Here is a 12842-nt window from a genome sequence, read left to right on the forward strand (position 1 = left end):
GTACAAGAAAGCAACACTGCCCTTCCCATTTGGGCACAATGTAGACACCACTACAGATTGGAAATCAATTTTGTATGTCCCAAATATACCCTTTCACAAACTACCCCACAGGCTAAGGTTTAATACGTGAAAAAAATATTAAATTTAAAGGACTGGTCATGATTAATAAAAATAACCATTTTATGATGCATTATTTTAAAATTGTATCATTCTTTTCATTCATAATAAGAATGATCATCAATTTCGTAAGTGAAATCATGAACATAACTAAATTCTTAAAAGAATTAAAAAGAATATTTTGATTCATGAAAAACAATTGTGATAAAGTTATTATAGTCCTATAGATATTAGGATATATGACAAAAAAAATTTGATTTAAATTTTTTAGTTAATAATTGATATTTTTAATCCAAAATTATTTACGAATATTTGTCCAAAAGTTAGATTTTTTCTTAATTAATTATCCATGAAAAAACAAATAAACAACACCTCTTGTTGTCTTTTTTACATTGGATGCATCCTCTTTTACTTTTTGGAGGTCAAATTTAAGGACCTTTTATGCTTGATCAATCTTTCATTAAAGCTAGAAATAAAGCTACTAATTATACTCTTAAATTGTAATCATTACTCCACCATCACCAAAATGTACTTTCTTTCAATAACTATGATGGATGTTATGTTTAAGATTAATTGGTGATCATAACCGTCTAACTTTTAAATAAAATAGTAGGTTTTCTTTAATATACACATAAATAACCAAATTGATTTTTGTCATATTTATTAATAATTCAATCTAATCTAATTGTAATAAAATACAAAATATATCAATATTAATATATTATTCTATTAAGAAAAAATTAAATTAATAATAGTTTATTTTTTTTTTGTAAAACCTTATTTATATATATATATATATATATATATATATATATATATATATATATATATATATATATATATATATATATATATATATATAGAGGTTCATTTGTAACTAATAAAATGTCTCAAATGGTATTATGGACATTTTATGTATTCTTATTTTAGGAAATTGCAAATTTTATGAGATCCCGTTTGACTTTTTTTATCAGCTTTGAACCAAGTTTTAGGAAATTTACAAACGCATTAATTAAAGTATTAACTTGAATACAATTTGCATTCTTAAAAATTAAAATTAAAAGAATGTGTTTCCATTTTGAAAGAATGTGTTTTTTTTGGAACAAGTCATTACTAAAGGAATACCAACCGGAAATAAATACAATCTACAAAAAAATAAAAGATACATTTATTGAATAATATGAACATATTCTTAAAAAAATAAAAAATACAAGCATAATTCTTAGAATCGATCCTTATTCGTTAATAATCAGATTCATTCTCGTAAGAATGAAAAACAGTACGAGTCAAAAAAGACGAATTACATGAGCATTCTTTTTAATAGCCTTAAACATGTTTTCTCATTCTTTCACTCTTCTCTAAAATCACACCAACACCCTTGTTACCAAAAAAGACAGCCACAAAAAAAAGATGAAACCATATTCAAATCTTCAAAAAAAAAAAAAAAACCCATGTCATTACGAATTCTTCAAACTATGTGTGTATGTGTGTATGTGTTAGAGTCAGAAACAGTGAACCCCTCTCCCTTAAGGTTCAAGTTTGGAAGAAAATGCTGTCATTATTGAAAGAATAGGAATTATATTCTTATGAGAATACACTTAATTATGTCAATCTTGTAAGAATAAAAGTAGAATACAAGTATAAAACTAAGGTTATATAGAAAATGAAATAATTACAAGAAACAAAATCGTAATTTCATGGAAAAAATATGTCATTTGTGTGAGAATGCACTTGACCACATTATGAACCGTCTAAATGGTGATGTTTTCGTTCCGCTTAATCTTAGAATCTGGTCCTACAACATCCATAATTGACAAAATTAGTGGTTTTTACTCCATTACGACATTGCCTGTAGCAACTTCATAACCATCACATGTAGCAACATAGAACCAGTACGTGTAGCAACAACTATGAATTATTATTATTATTATTATTATTATTATTATTATTATTATTTTTGCAAAAACATCCCTCGTACATACCATTCTCATAATCCACTATCAGAATCAATATCTATCACTTGAACTACAAAAGATGTTAATTTCACTAGTAAAAGTGTTATTATGCACACATTACTCACCTAATCAGAGGTGCCAACCAAAATTTCTTGGATGATACACACTATTCTCATAAGCCACCTTGAAAATCAATGTCTACCATAGATCCATTGAATGTCCCTTTGATTCCACAAGTGAGATGTCCAAATTAAAGTAAGGTAAATGGAAATTGGTTAGATTCTTCAACACTGACATTAAAAGAGTTAAACCGAATGAAAAAAAGTCAAAGAATACACACTTGATTCTTAGATAATCCAAAATAAAGGAGAAGAAGAATATAAAAGATAAAAGAGAACATAATATGGATACAAACCTGGAGGAGCAAGGAGGAAATGAGACGCCACCAACCTTGTTTCTCTATTGAATCCTAACATAACAAACCTTCAAATGGTTGATCATTTGAGGAAATATTAGAAGTGATATAGGAACTTTGAGTATTTTGACACCGATTGATTCCAAAATAAAAAACAACACTCGACCCCAACCTTAAATCCTGATTATTTATTCTTTCCCTTAAGCACTGCTCCCATTTCGAGCATCTTTGTATTCGTTTGCAACCTTCATGTTCCATCGAGATAACAAGAAACAGAAAAAGAAAAACAATCACATTAGAGAAAGAGAGAGACTGATATTTAGGGAAACTGAACATCAAATAAACAAGCAAAGGTTTGGCACATCAATAAATTTTACCTATAGAAAATTCGATTTCAAGAATCGATTAAGGGTCTGGATAATATCACTAAAATTCAATTGTGATTGATGTCGATTTGTCGGGGGGGGGGGGTAGTGATCTCTCTCTCTCTCTCTCTCTATATATATATATATATATATATATATATATATATATATATATATATATATATATATATATATATATATATATATATATATATATATATATATATATATATATATATATGGGTGAGATCCTTTGAGAACTCATAATTTTCCAGAGAACCCGATAACTAAAGGTAGCGTGTTAGATCAAAATTAACTCATTAAGGGCGTGATCGTCATCTTATCAATTTCATTTAATGTTTAATTTTTATGTTATCGGAAATATTAATATAAATGTCTAAAAGTTAACATGATAAATCAAATTTTCGTATTTAAAAAAATAATAATAATATTTGATTTTTTGAAAAATTGCAGAATTTTAATTTTTTTTTATAGAAAACATGATTTTTGAAAAAAAAAATGAAAAAAAATAGTTTTTTAAAACAATTGCAATTTTTTTAAAAAGCTGCAATTTTTTTTAAAACAATAATTTTTTTAAAAAAAAAATTTAATATTTAAAAAAAAAAACTATAAGTTTCTTAACCAAAAAAATCAACGTTTCGGGTACATATATGGCTATTTTTTCAAGTGCATATATGCATATTTCGTATACTATAATGTTCGTAAGTAACTCATAAAAAAACCTATTACTTGTAACATCCATAAAATTCATGTAAAATTTAAACTTTTCAAACATTCCAAAACCATCCATTGTTTACAAATCGTTTTCAAAATAATCAAATATCAGAGTTTGCCCAGAAATCACAACATAAAAAACGAGGAGGTGCACGATCAAACCTTCGCCTTCCCGCGATCATCTGATGTACCTGAAACAAAATCCACAACTGTAAGCCAGAAGCCTAGTGAGTTCCCCTAAAATACCGATACATAACACATAGTACACATAATAACAGCATATAATGGGTCCACAACTTTACAGACTGGATTACCCCCGAGCCCACAGCATGAGTCTGGCTTGCCTATTGGGCCCACAACTCATGTCTGGATTGCTCCCGAGCCCATAGCATAAGTCTGGCTTGCCCCTTGGGCCCACGACTTATGTCTGGCTTGCACCCTCAGCCCTTGGACTGGCACACAGAAGATTAGCCCGCTGTACGAGTCTGGCATGCCCTTCCCGGCCCTAAGCTCGTCTCTGGAATGCTCATGAGTCCTCAATATGACTTTGGCATGCTCTCCCTAGCCCTCAGCTCATATCTGGCATACTACAGGGTTTGTTGGCTACATCACGGAGCAGTACAACCTCAACTCAACCTACACAACATGTCGATATGTAACAGATAAATACACATACAGATAATCATAGAGTATCATAGGTAGTCCTACAGATCTACCAGACTAGCATATCAACTAGCATGCATATCTAACTCATACTCAACATATCAATAACTACTAGGATATCATTCCCTTGGGCCGCTCTTTGTGCCTCCGACCCCTAAGTATAGTGAGGAAAATTCACCTCACAAGTAGTGCTGAACCGGTAATATCAATCCCAACTCACATCTCCAACTCAACTGCCTACAATCACTAAGTGACTAACCTCATCAAAATCCCGAAATATCCAAAATACCCTCAAGGTCAAACTTGGTCAACCATGGTCAAAGACAAAGTCAACGGTCAACAGTCCATGTTGACCCAACTCGTCGAGTGCATCTTATCAACTTGTCGAGTTCCTTCAGTGTTCAGAAAAACGGGGAAAACCCCTAGCCAACTCGTCGAGTTGGCAGAACAACTCGTCAAGTTCCTACAGTATCCAGAAGGCGGGAAAACCCGATCCAACTCGTCGAGTTGGCTAAGCAACTCGTCAAGTTTTCCTAGTCTCAATTTATTCAGTTGCTTTCCAAGCGAGTCTAATGCCTCCAAACTATAGATCTGGTCCCCTAGGGTCGAGATACCATGTAAAGCTGCAAGCTTTATGTCCATGCATGGCATCAAGGGGCTAAATTGCTAAAGCATTGCTTATTTAAGGGACTTAATGCATGAAGGAGGACCAAGACTTGATAAAGTTGGCAACTTTAAGTCCACGGAGACCATGAGGTGTCCAGATCTGAAACCATGGCTTCCTAACATGCTCAAATCCAAGAATGGTCCCAAAATAAGCTAATAATGGCCATAAACTTTCAAAAGAAGAGATCTAGCAAATGGATGATCAAGATAACGACTTTATACCTCCAAATGGTTTAAAGCTTCTCCCTTCAACTTTGCACCACCAAATTCACACTCCTTCAAGAAAAGCACCAAAGAACACTCTTTAAGCTCACACACACTCAAAATGGGGAAAGAGGCACGTTTAGGGTTTTCTCTGGACTGAGGGGACGGTGAGGGAGGCTAACACTGAGAGTTAAGGCCTTTAAATAGGGTGCAAACCCTAAAAATTAGGGTTTTCACGTTCAGCCTTCAACTCGTCGAGTTGTGGCCTTCCAACTCGTCAAGTAGGCCTTAGAAGTTACGCGACCATTAAAAACTCTACACGCCGAGTTGACACCTTCCAACTCGTCGAGTTGCCCTGAAAATATACATATATAAGGCTTTATATTCTTACCTGGAGTTTGGGAAGTTACAACTCTCCCCCACTTAAATTAGATTTCGTCTTCGAAATCGTTCCTCATTAATTCTCATAACAACGACCATCCCCAATGATCTCAATCGGAAATTCCATGCACAAAATAATTTTCCCAAGGCAACCGAAACTCTTATCCCAAGGATAACATCCCAAATCCACTCTGATCCCTTCTGATGCTACCACTATACATTTACTAAAGGCATCCCCTTGTTGCGCAGGACCTTTACCTTTCTTCCTAAGGCAACCACCGGCCTCTCAACATAGTACATGCGATCATCGACCTTAATGTCGCCCAATGATACCATGGTATCCTCGTCCAACACGCACTTTCGCAACTGTGAAACATGGAAAGTGCTGTGAAACTGACTGATCCCTTCCGGAAGATCCAGTCTATACGCCACCTTGCCAACCCTGGCAATAACCCGAAATGGTCCAATATATCGGGGACCCATTTTTTCCCTTCTTCTTGAAATGGACCACACCCTTCCAGGGTGAGACCTTCAGCAACACCATGTCATCGACTTGAATTCCAACTTAGACCGGCGCTGGTTGGTATAACCCTTCTAACGACTCTGAGCAGTCTACAATCGCTGCCTGATCTGCTGAGTCATCTCGGTGACCTTCCGGATCACCTCGATCTGCCCCATGAACCTGTGGCCAACCTTGCCCCAACAGACTGGGGTACGATATCTCCGCCCATACTAACCATCGCTAGTTCCATTCCCTTTATTCCCTAAACTGACTACTCAACCCTGAAAACCTGAAGTTCCTGCCAGAAACATAATCATAGATCATACACTGCTGCCGATAATTATTTCCTGGAAAAAGAGATTAGATATTCTTTCAAGAGAAAGCTCATTCAGATGACCAAATTTCCAGGGATAAAATGAACAACGGGAGGCAAACTAGGAGATGAACCCTTTTATGCTGACAGGATAATGCTTCCTTTAGCTCCCGAACCATCATACATATAACAACCAACTAACAAGCACGAACACTCATACCTGGGCCAATCAGCCTCTATTGAATCTATATGCACAAGAATCATTATTGAGTGATATAACTAATAATATATGATCCTATAGGGTCACACCTTTATCAAGTTGGCACTTATTGAATATTTATTAAGTATTTGATATTAATAAATAATTCAACTCTTGTATTTAATTAGAGAATAATTATTGTTTTATGAAAATAATAATGAAAGAAAGAACAAACTAGATATTATATGATATGTTATCATATAATAAGTCATGTACACAGTTTTGGACCTTTTGGTTAACCATAAATAAGTTAAGAAGTTACTCTACCATAGTTATAAGAGTTGGAGACTATTTTTGTCTTCATTCCCACACTTGTCCCTTGTTACTTTTTGCTTTATAATACTTTATAATATTATAATCCATGCCTTGTCCCCTTTGACTTTTTTGCTTTATAATACTTTAGAGTATTATAATCAAAATGAAGGGTCGGTCCTGTAATTTTGAGGGCCCTGTCCTAAAAATAATAAATGGGCCCCTAATATAAGATAAATTATTAGTTATAAAAATCATCTCAAATAGTTGAATGCAAGGATCGAACCTGGTCATTTAATAAAGTACCTAACAACATGTATGCCTTAAAACCGGTTGAGCTAGAAGACATTTTGTTAAATGTTTACCCAAACCTATATATATTGGAAACAGATCAGTTAAAAATTAAAATCTATGGGACTAAACGGGAATCGAACCCTAGGCGTTTGGCTGGACACAAGAAAAAGGCGCCTCATGAATGCCAGTTGAACTACAAACATTTTATTAAATTCTATGCGTAACATAATATATAATATATAATAACTATATAAATTGGCTAAAAATCGGGCCCTATTTTTTCCTGGGCCCTGTGCGGTTTCCCACCTTGCACACCCTCAGGGTCGGGCCTGTCAAAATGTGTTTCTTTACATGGTGTGTATAAGAAGAGTCTTGGGGGTTCATTTTGGTAAGTTCTTTTGTTCATCTTCTTCTCTTTTTTACTCTCCCTAAACCGTGAGCACCAAGAGAGACCTCTCTCTCCATCTTTTGAAGATGGTGCTTGCATTTTGGTGTTCACTTTGTGTCTCCCTTTAGTACTTAATTTTTTAAGCAGCTTGAAGATCAAAGTTATACAAGAAGGAAACGAGCATTTCATGGTACCTTACTCTTGATGGTGGATACTTGTAGAGAAATCATACACTTTGATTTTTGCAATCTTCATCAACACCCCAAAACCAAGTGGGTTCAAAGGCTTTAAAGGTTATCTCTAGAACATCCTATGGTTGTTTTTGTATTTCATTCTAACCTCTATAAATGGATCCATGATGGTTCGGTTTTGTTATGAACTAAAAATAAACTTGTTATTTTTAAAGTCTTCCGTTGCCCGTTTTTATGAAAAACAAACTTTTATTTCGTATCAAAACCCAACAGCCTCGGGCTGGAATACCAGACATGCCTATGACGGGTCCAGTCATCCTTAGGATGGAATACCCTCGTATCATGCACATGTTTGGCCCAATCAACCTTCGGGTTGGAATACCAAACACGTCAGGTCCAATCGATCATAGGGCCCGGTCATCCTCGGGATGGAATACCCTAGTATTTCTCCCAAAGTCTTCTGACTCATCGCAACCGATTACGGCTCGCTCGATAGTGGTATCAGAGCCATCTTTTATATGTTAGAATGATTTTTTATGTTTGCTAATATTTGGTTTTTGGAAAACAAAGCATGGATTTCTTTTGGTTAAGAAAAATCCATATTTGTTTTATTTAGCAACTTCTTGGTTAAAATTATTTATTTTTATATATAACCATTTTTCATACATTTTGTTGTGTATAAACAAGTCAGTTGGACCTTTGTGTTGTGTTTGGTTTATATTTATTTATTCATAGGATGTAATAGATAAATAAGTATTTTTCATTTGTTGATTTGATGTAATAAATTAGTTAGACTAGTTGTATTTACTTTAAATGTAACAATATGAAGAAATTACCACCTTGAATACCTTTTGAAGTGTCCCTTAAGTCCTTTAGGAAAGACTTGATAATTCTTGTGATGACTCACAAAAATTATTACTAGACATTGCTTGGTTTATACACATTATAATGTATGCTTGTGATGTTTATTTTAGGTTAAATGTATGTTATGTTTTATGTATGAAAATAGTTTTTACATGTCAATTAACATTTTTTCATAAGATAATATTACTTGGAGTTTGAGTAAAAAATATTTAAAAGATAACATAAGATGTTTATAAATGAATATTTATAAAAACGTTTTACCGGTTACCGGTTAAAACTCAATTTTTTGTTGAAAATAATTTTATTGTAAAACTTATAAATACCCAACTTTAAAATATTTGAAATGGTTTAAAAGATGTTTAAACTTTATATAAACTTCATGTTTTTATAATAAATAAGGAGTTTTTATTAAAAAGACTAAAATCGGTTGATAGCGTTATAACGACAAATAATAAAACTAGTGATTATTTTTTGCGTCGAAACTTAATATATGATATTGGTGTTTTAAACATAACGCAACATGTTGATATTATGTTTTATGCATGCTAGATGAAATTTAAAACATAAGTATCATCACCCAAGTTTTGGTTTATCAAAATATGACTTTTATCATAAGATGCATAAAATTGAGTATATAAAATAAAAATGAGTTTATTCTATAAATTCATGGAGTCATAAGTTTTTGATTGTTAAAAGGAGATTTAAAATAATGATTTTATAACTCATCCAAAACTCCAAGTCTTAAGTTTAAAATATAGTTTTATTAAGACTGTTACCGCTTCTTAAAACCGATCTACGACTAAACTTTAAAATACCGGATTTTAGTTTATAATGGATCGCGGTGAATGGAAAATAAAATAAAGTTTTATTTGGCACCTTAAGAACCTCATAACAAGTGATATGAATTTTACAAAAGGGTAGATGAATTGTTGGATGCATGCAATATTCATGAGACCATGTTTTTATAAACTATAATTGTAAAACATATATAAACCCTTATTTACAAAACTTCAAATCTATGCAATCCATTTAAAATTCACTTGGGATTTTTGTGCAGTTCATATGGATTTTTGGGTCACCATATTCATTTGGGTTGTCAAAAATAGTGAAGGTGTTTTCGTATTTGCCTATGGAAAAAAGGTCACCTAACCATTTGTGGAATAGAACTCACATGTTTTTTAAATGGATGATTTGATCAATTTCTTATGTGATAAAGGTCGCCTAAGCATAAGAGTTTTGAGGCATAGATGGGATAAACATGCCAAACTAAACAATAGTTGTTTAGGATCCCATAATCTCGTAGTTACATATCGTATGCAATTGGTAATCGCTACCTATGGAGTTTGATTGAGTTTATGAGATAAAGGTCGCCTAACCATTTACTTGTTTCATTACTTGGATCCTAGACTTTAATAAATTAATGTTTTAAGAAACAATATAAGGTATTAATTTTTAAAGACTAAATATTGAAAATACTAAATGAAACTTTGTTAAATTCTGTTGATAACTGTTAATAATTTTACGCCCTACAAAATCTCTCTCTTGTTGAGTTTCAAAAGACAGTAACATTTGATGGTTATAATTTCTGTAACTGGTATAATATCTTGAGGTTCTACCTTTAAGATAAATAGAAATTATATATATACTGAAAGATCTCATACCTGAATAACCTCTACAACCAATTAGTCTGATCATGATACTTTGATGAAAGTATTATTGTGATGATGTTGATGTATCTCACATCATACTGAAGAAATTAACCATGACTTGCAGAAAGTCTTGGATAATTATGAAACATATCAGATGTCTCATCAGGTAAAGCATATATTCAATCAGAACACTAGAAATAGTTTCAAGTCTTTTCAAGCATTGAATAAAGGAAGTCTAAGAGATTGTGCACTAATATAGACTTATAGTTCAGTTAAGGGAAATACAACATAAACCCAAAAATCAAGAAATGACCAAACGATTAGTGTTGTTTCTATTGTGGAAGAAACTGGACACTAAAGGAGGAATTGCTCCTCTCATCTCATCAAGCTGAAGAAGTCTGACTTGGACAAGACTTCAGATGTCTATATGATAGAACTATTTATTTTTCCATCATTCACTTGAGTATGTAATACTTCATGTGACACTAATAATTGATATTATATGCTGATGATTGGAAGAAATAATCAATTGTTTACAATCGAATGGTATTCCGTGTTGAAGATATAACAAGTGTTATTATAGTCTTTTATTTAAACAAAAGATGTATTGTACCTATCCTTATAGGGACATGTAACAGTTGTAATTCATGAATAAATCTAGATTTACTTATCGTTTAATGAATGTTCACATTCATGTTCTGAAACGATGTATTCTGTGTTAAAGAATATTTTCTCATAATGTTATTTATGAAGTAAATCTATAATCTTTGATTAAATTTATAGTTCTGATCATAACACCTATATAATCAAATGATATTTGATTAGAACTAATCTATGTCATAATCATCATGACAATATAAATAAGAAATACATATACCAACTTCAAAAGGATGGAATTTTTGAAGGCAAATGAGCTTGATTCATTTGATATATGTGAATCCTATTTATATAGGAACATGATTCACAAGTCTCTTTGTCTATTAGTAGTTAAAGAACAAAAGGCTTGACAAAGAGTTATACATAAGTGATGTATGTAATCTTTTTCAATCCATGAATAGATTTGGTGATAGATACTTATTTAATTTCACTGACGACTTTTATTCGTTGAAGCCTTTGATTTGATCAAATTTTTCATAGTGAAGATTGAAATACACGTTAATGAGATCATCATTAACCTTTCGTTGTGATAAAGAAAACTAGTTTTGTAAACCAAGTCTTCTTGGAACATCTTAGGAATTGTGGAATCGATTCACAACTCATTCCGACAAAAACACTCACTTCTCATTAGTATGGTTCTTGTGGCACAGGATCACCTGGTCACTTGAATCTATATTTTGATATTTGAGGTAGCCTTCGTATTCTCTAGTGGTATAGGGTCGCCTAGCCACTAGCTGAATGTCGATAGTACAAGTTTTTAAAGAGGATAAAACATAGACCTTGCAGTCTATTGTATGATGTTTTAAAAGAACTATTTACTTTATCTAATTTTTGGAATTATGCTCACTGCAACAAATATATATTGGATATATATATTTCCAACCAAACAAGTGGATTAGATACTTATATTAGACTAAGGATGAAATGGTTTATTTTTATCTAAAAGATATGGAGTCATTGAGCTCATGTTAGACAATAAGCTTAACCATTCTAGTATTTACTAACTGCATTTATGTAGAATATCGTAAATGATTGTTTAGGATGAAGTTTCTACTAATCCCACTAATTGTCATTCCATAAGACAAGTGATTAGAAAGTTATTTTATAAGTGGGAGCTATATGGAACTTTAAGAGCTTAAGAACCATCAACTAAATGCATCATTGTTTGGAACTAGCAAATTTCAATTGTTGTTGAATCTGCTCAATGATTGACCAGAAACTAATAAAACACATAGAGATGTATTCATGTATGATCATCAAGTATGAGCTTGATTAATCATCCTTGATATAGTTTGACTATAATAAGTAAGTGAGTTTTCAAGGGAGAAAACATACATGATTGAAAATCTTTCCAAGATTTAAGCTAACATCTCAAAGTAAGAATCTTCTTTCTTATAATTTAATTACATAGTGTGATTTAATTATGAATCAAGATGACTCTTGTGTTTTACTACAAAGCTAATGGGAGCGCAGTAACATTCCTAGCCTTATATGTAGTTGACATACTAATTATTGGAATAAAGATCTATATAGATAGATCATGGAAACTTAAAGGATTAAGTAAAATTGCATTAATTGTCAAGGATCTTAAAGAGCTTAAGATAAAGGACTCTGAGAGAGTCATCTTGTCAAATACCATATGACATTATTTTGAGCAAAATCCTAGTGCAAATATTTTTTTGAACTAGATAACATGATTGTATTCCATATGCTGCTGCAATTGGAGAAATCATATATGTCATGATTATGCATAAAGGCCAAATAAGTCGTATGCTTAGAGCATGTCGAATGATACCAGTATAATCCGAGAACAAGTCATTGTGTAACTTATAGGAACATTCTAAAGTACCTGCGAGAACTAGAGAAATATTCCTAGTCTACGGAGTATTTGAAAGAAAGTTATGTTTAAAGTTGTTACACATGTGCTAAATTTTCAAATAGATTGAGATGACTCTCAGTCACAATCGGGCGT

Source organism: Lactuca virosa, chromosome 7 (genome assembly GCF_052849685.1).
Source record: "Lactuca virosa cultivar CGN04683 chromosome 7, Lactuca_virosa_CGN04683_v6, whole genome shotgun sequence".
Taxonomy (NCBI): Eukaryota; Viridiplantae; Streptophyta; class Magnoliopsida; order Asterales; family Asteraceae; genus Lactuca; species Lactuca virosa.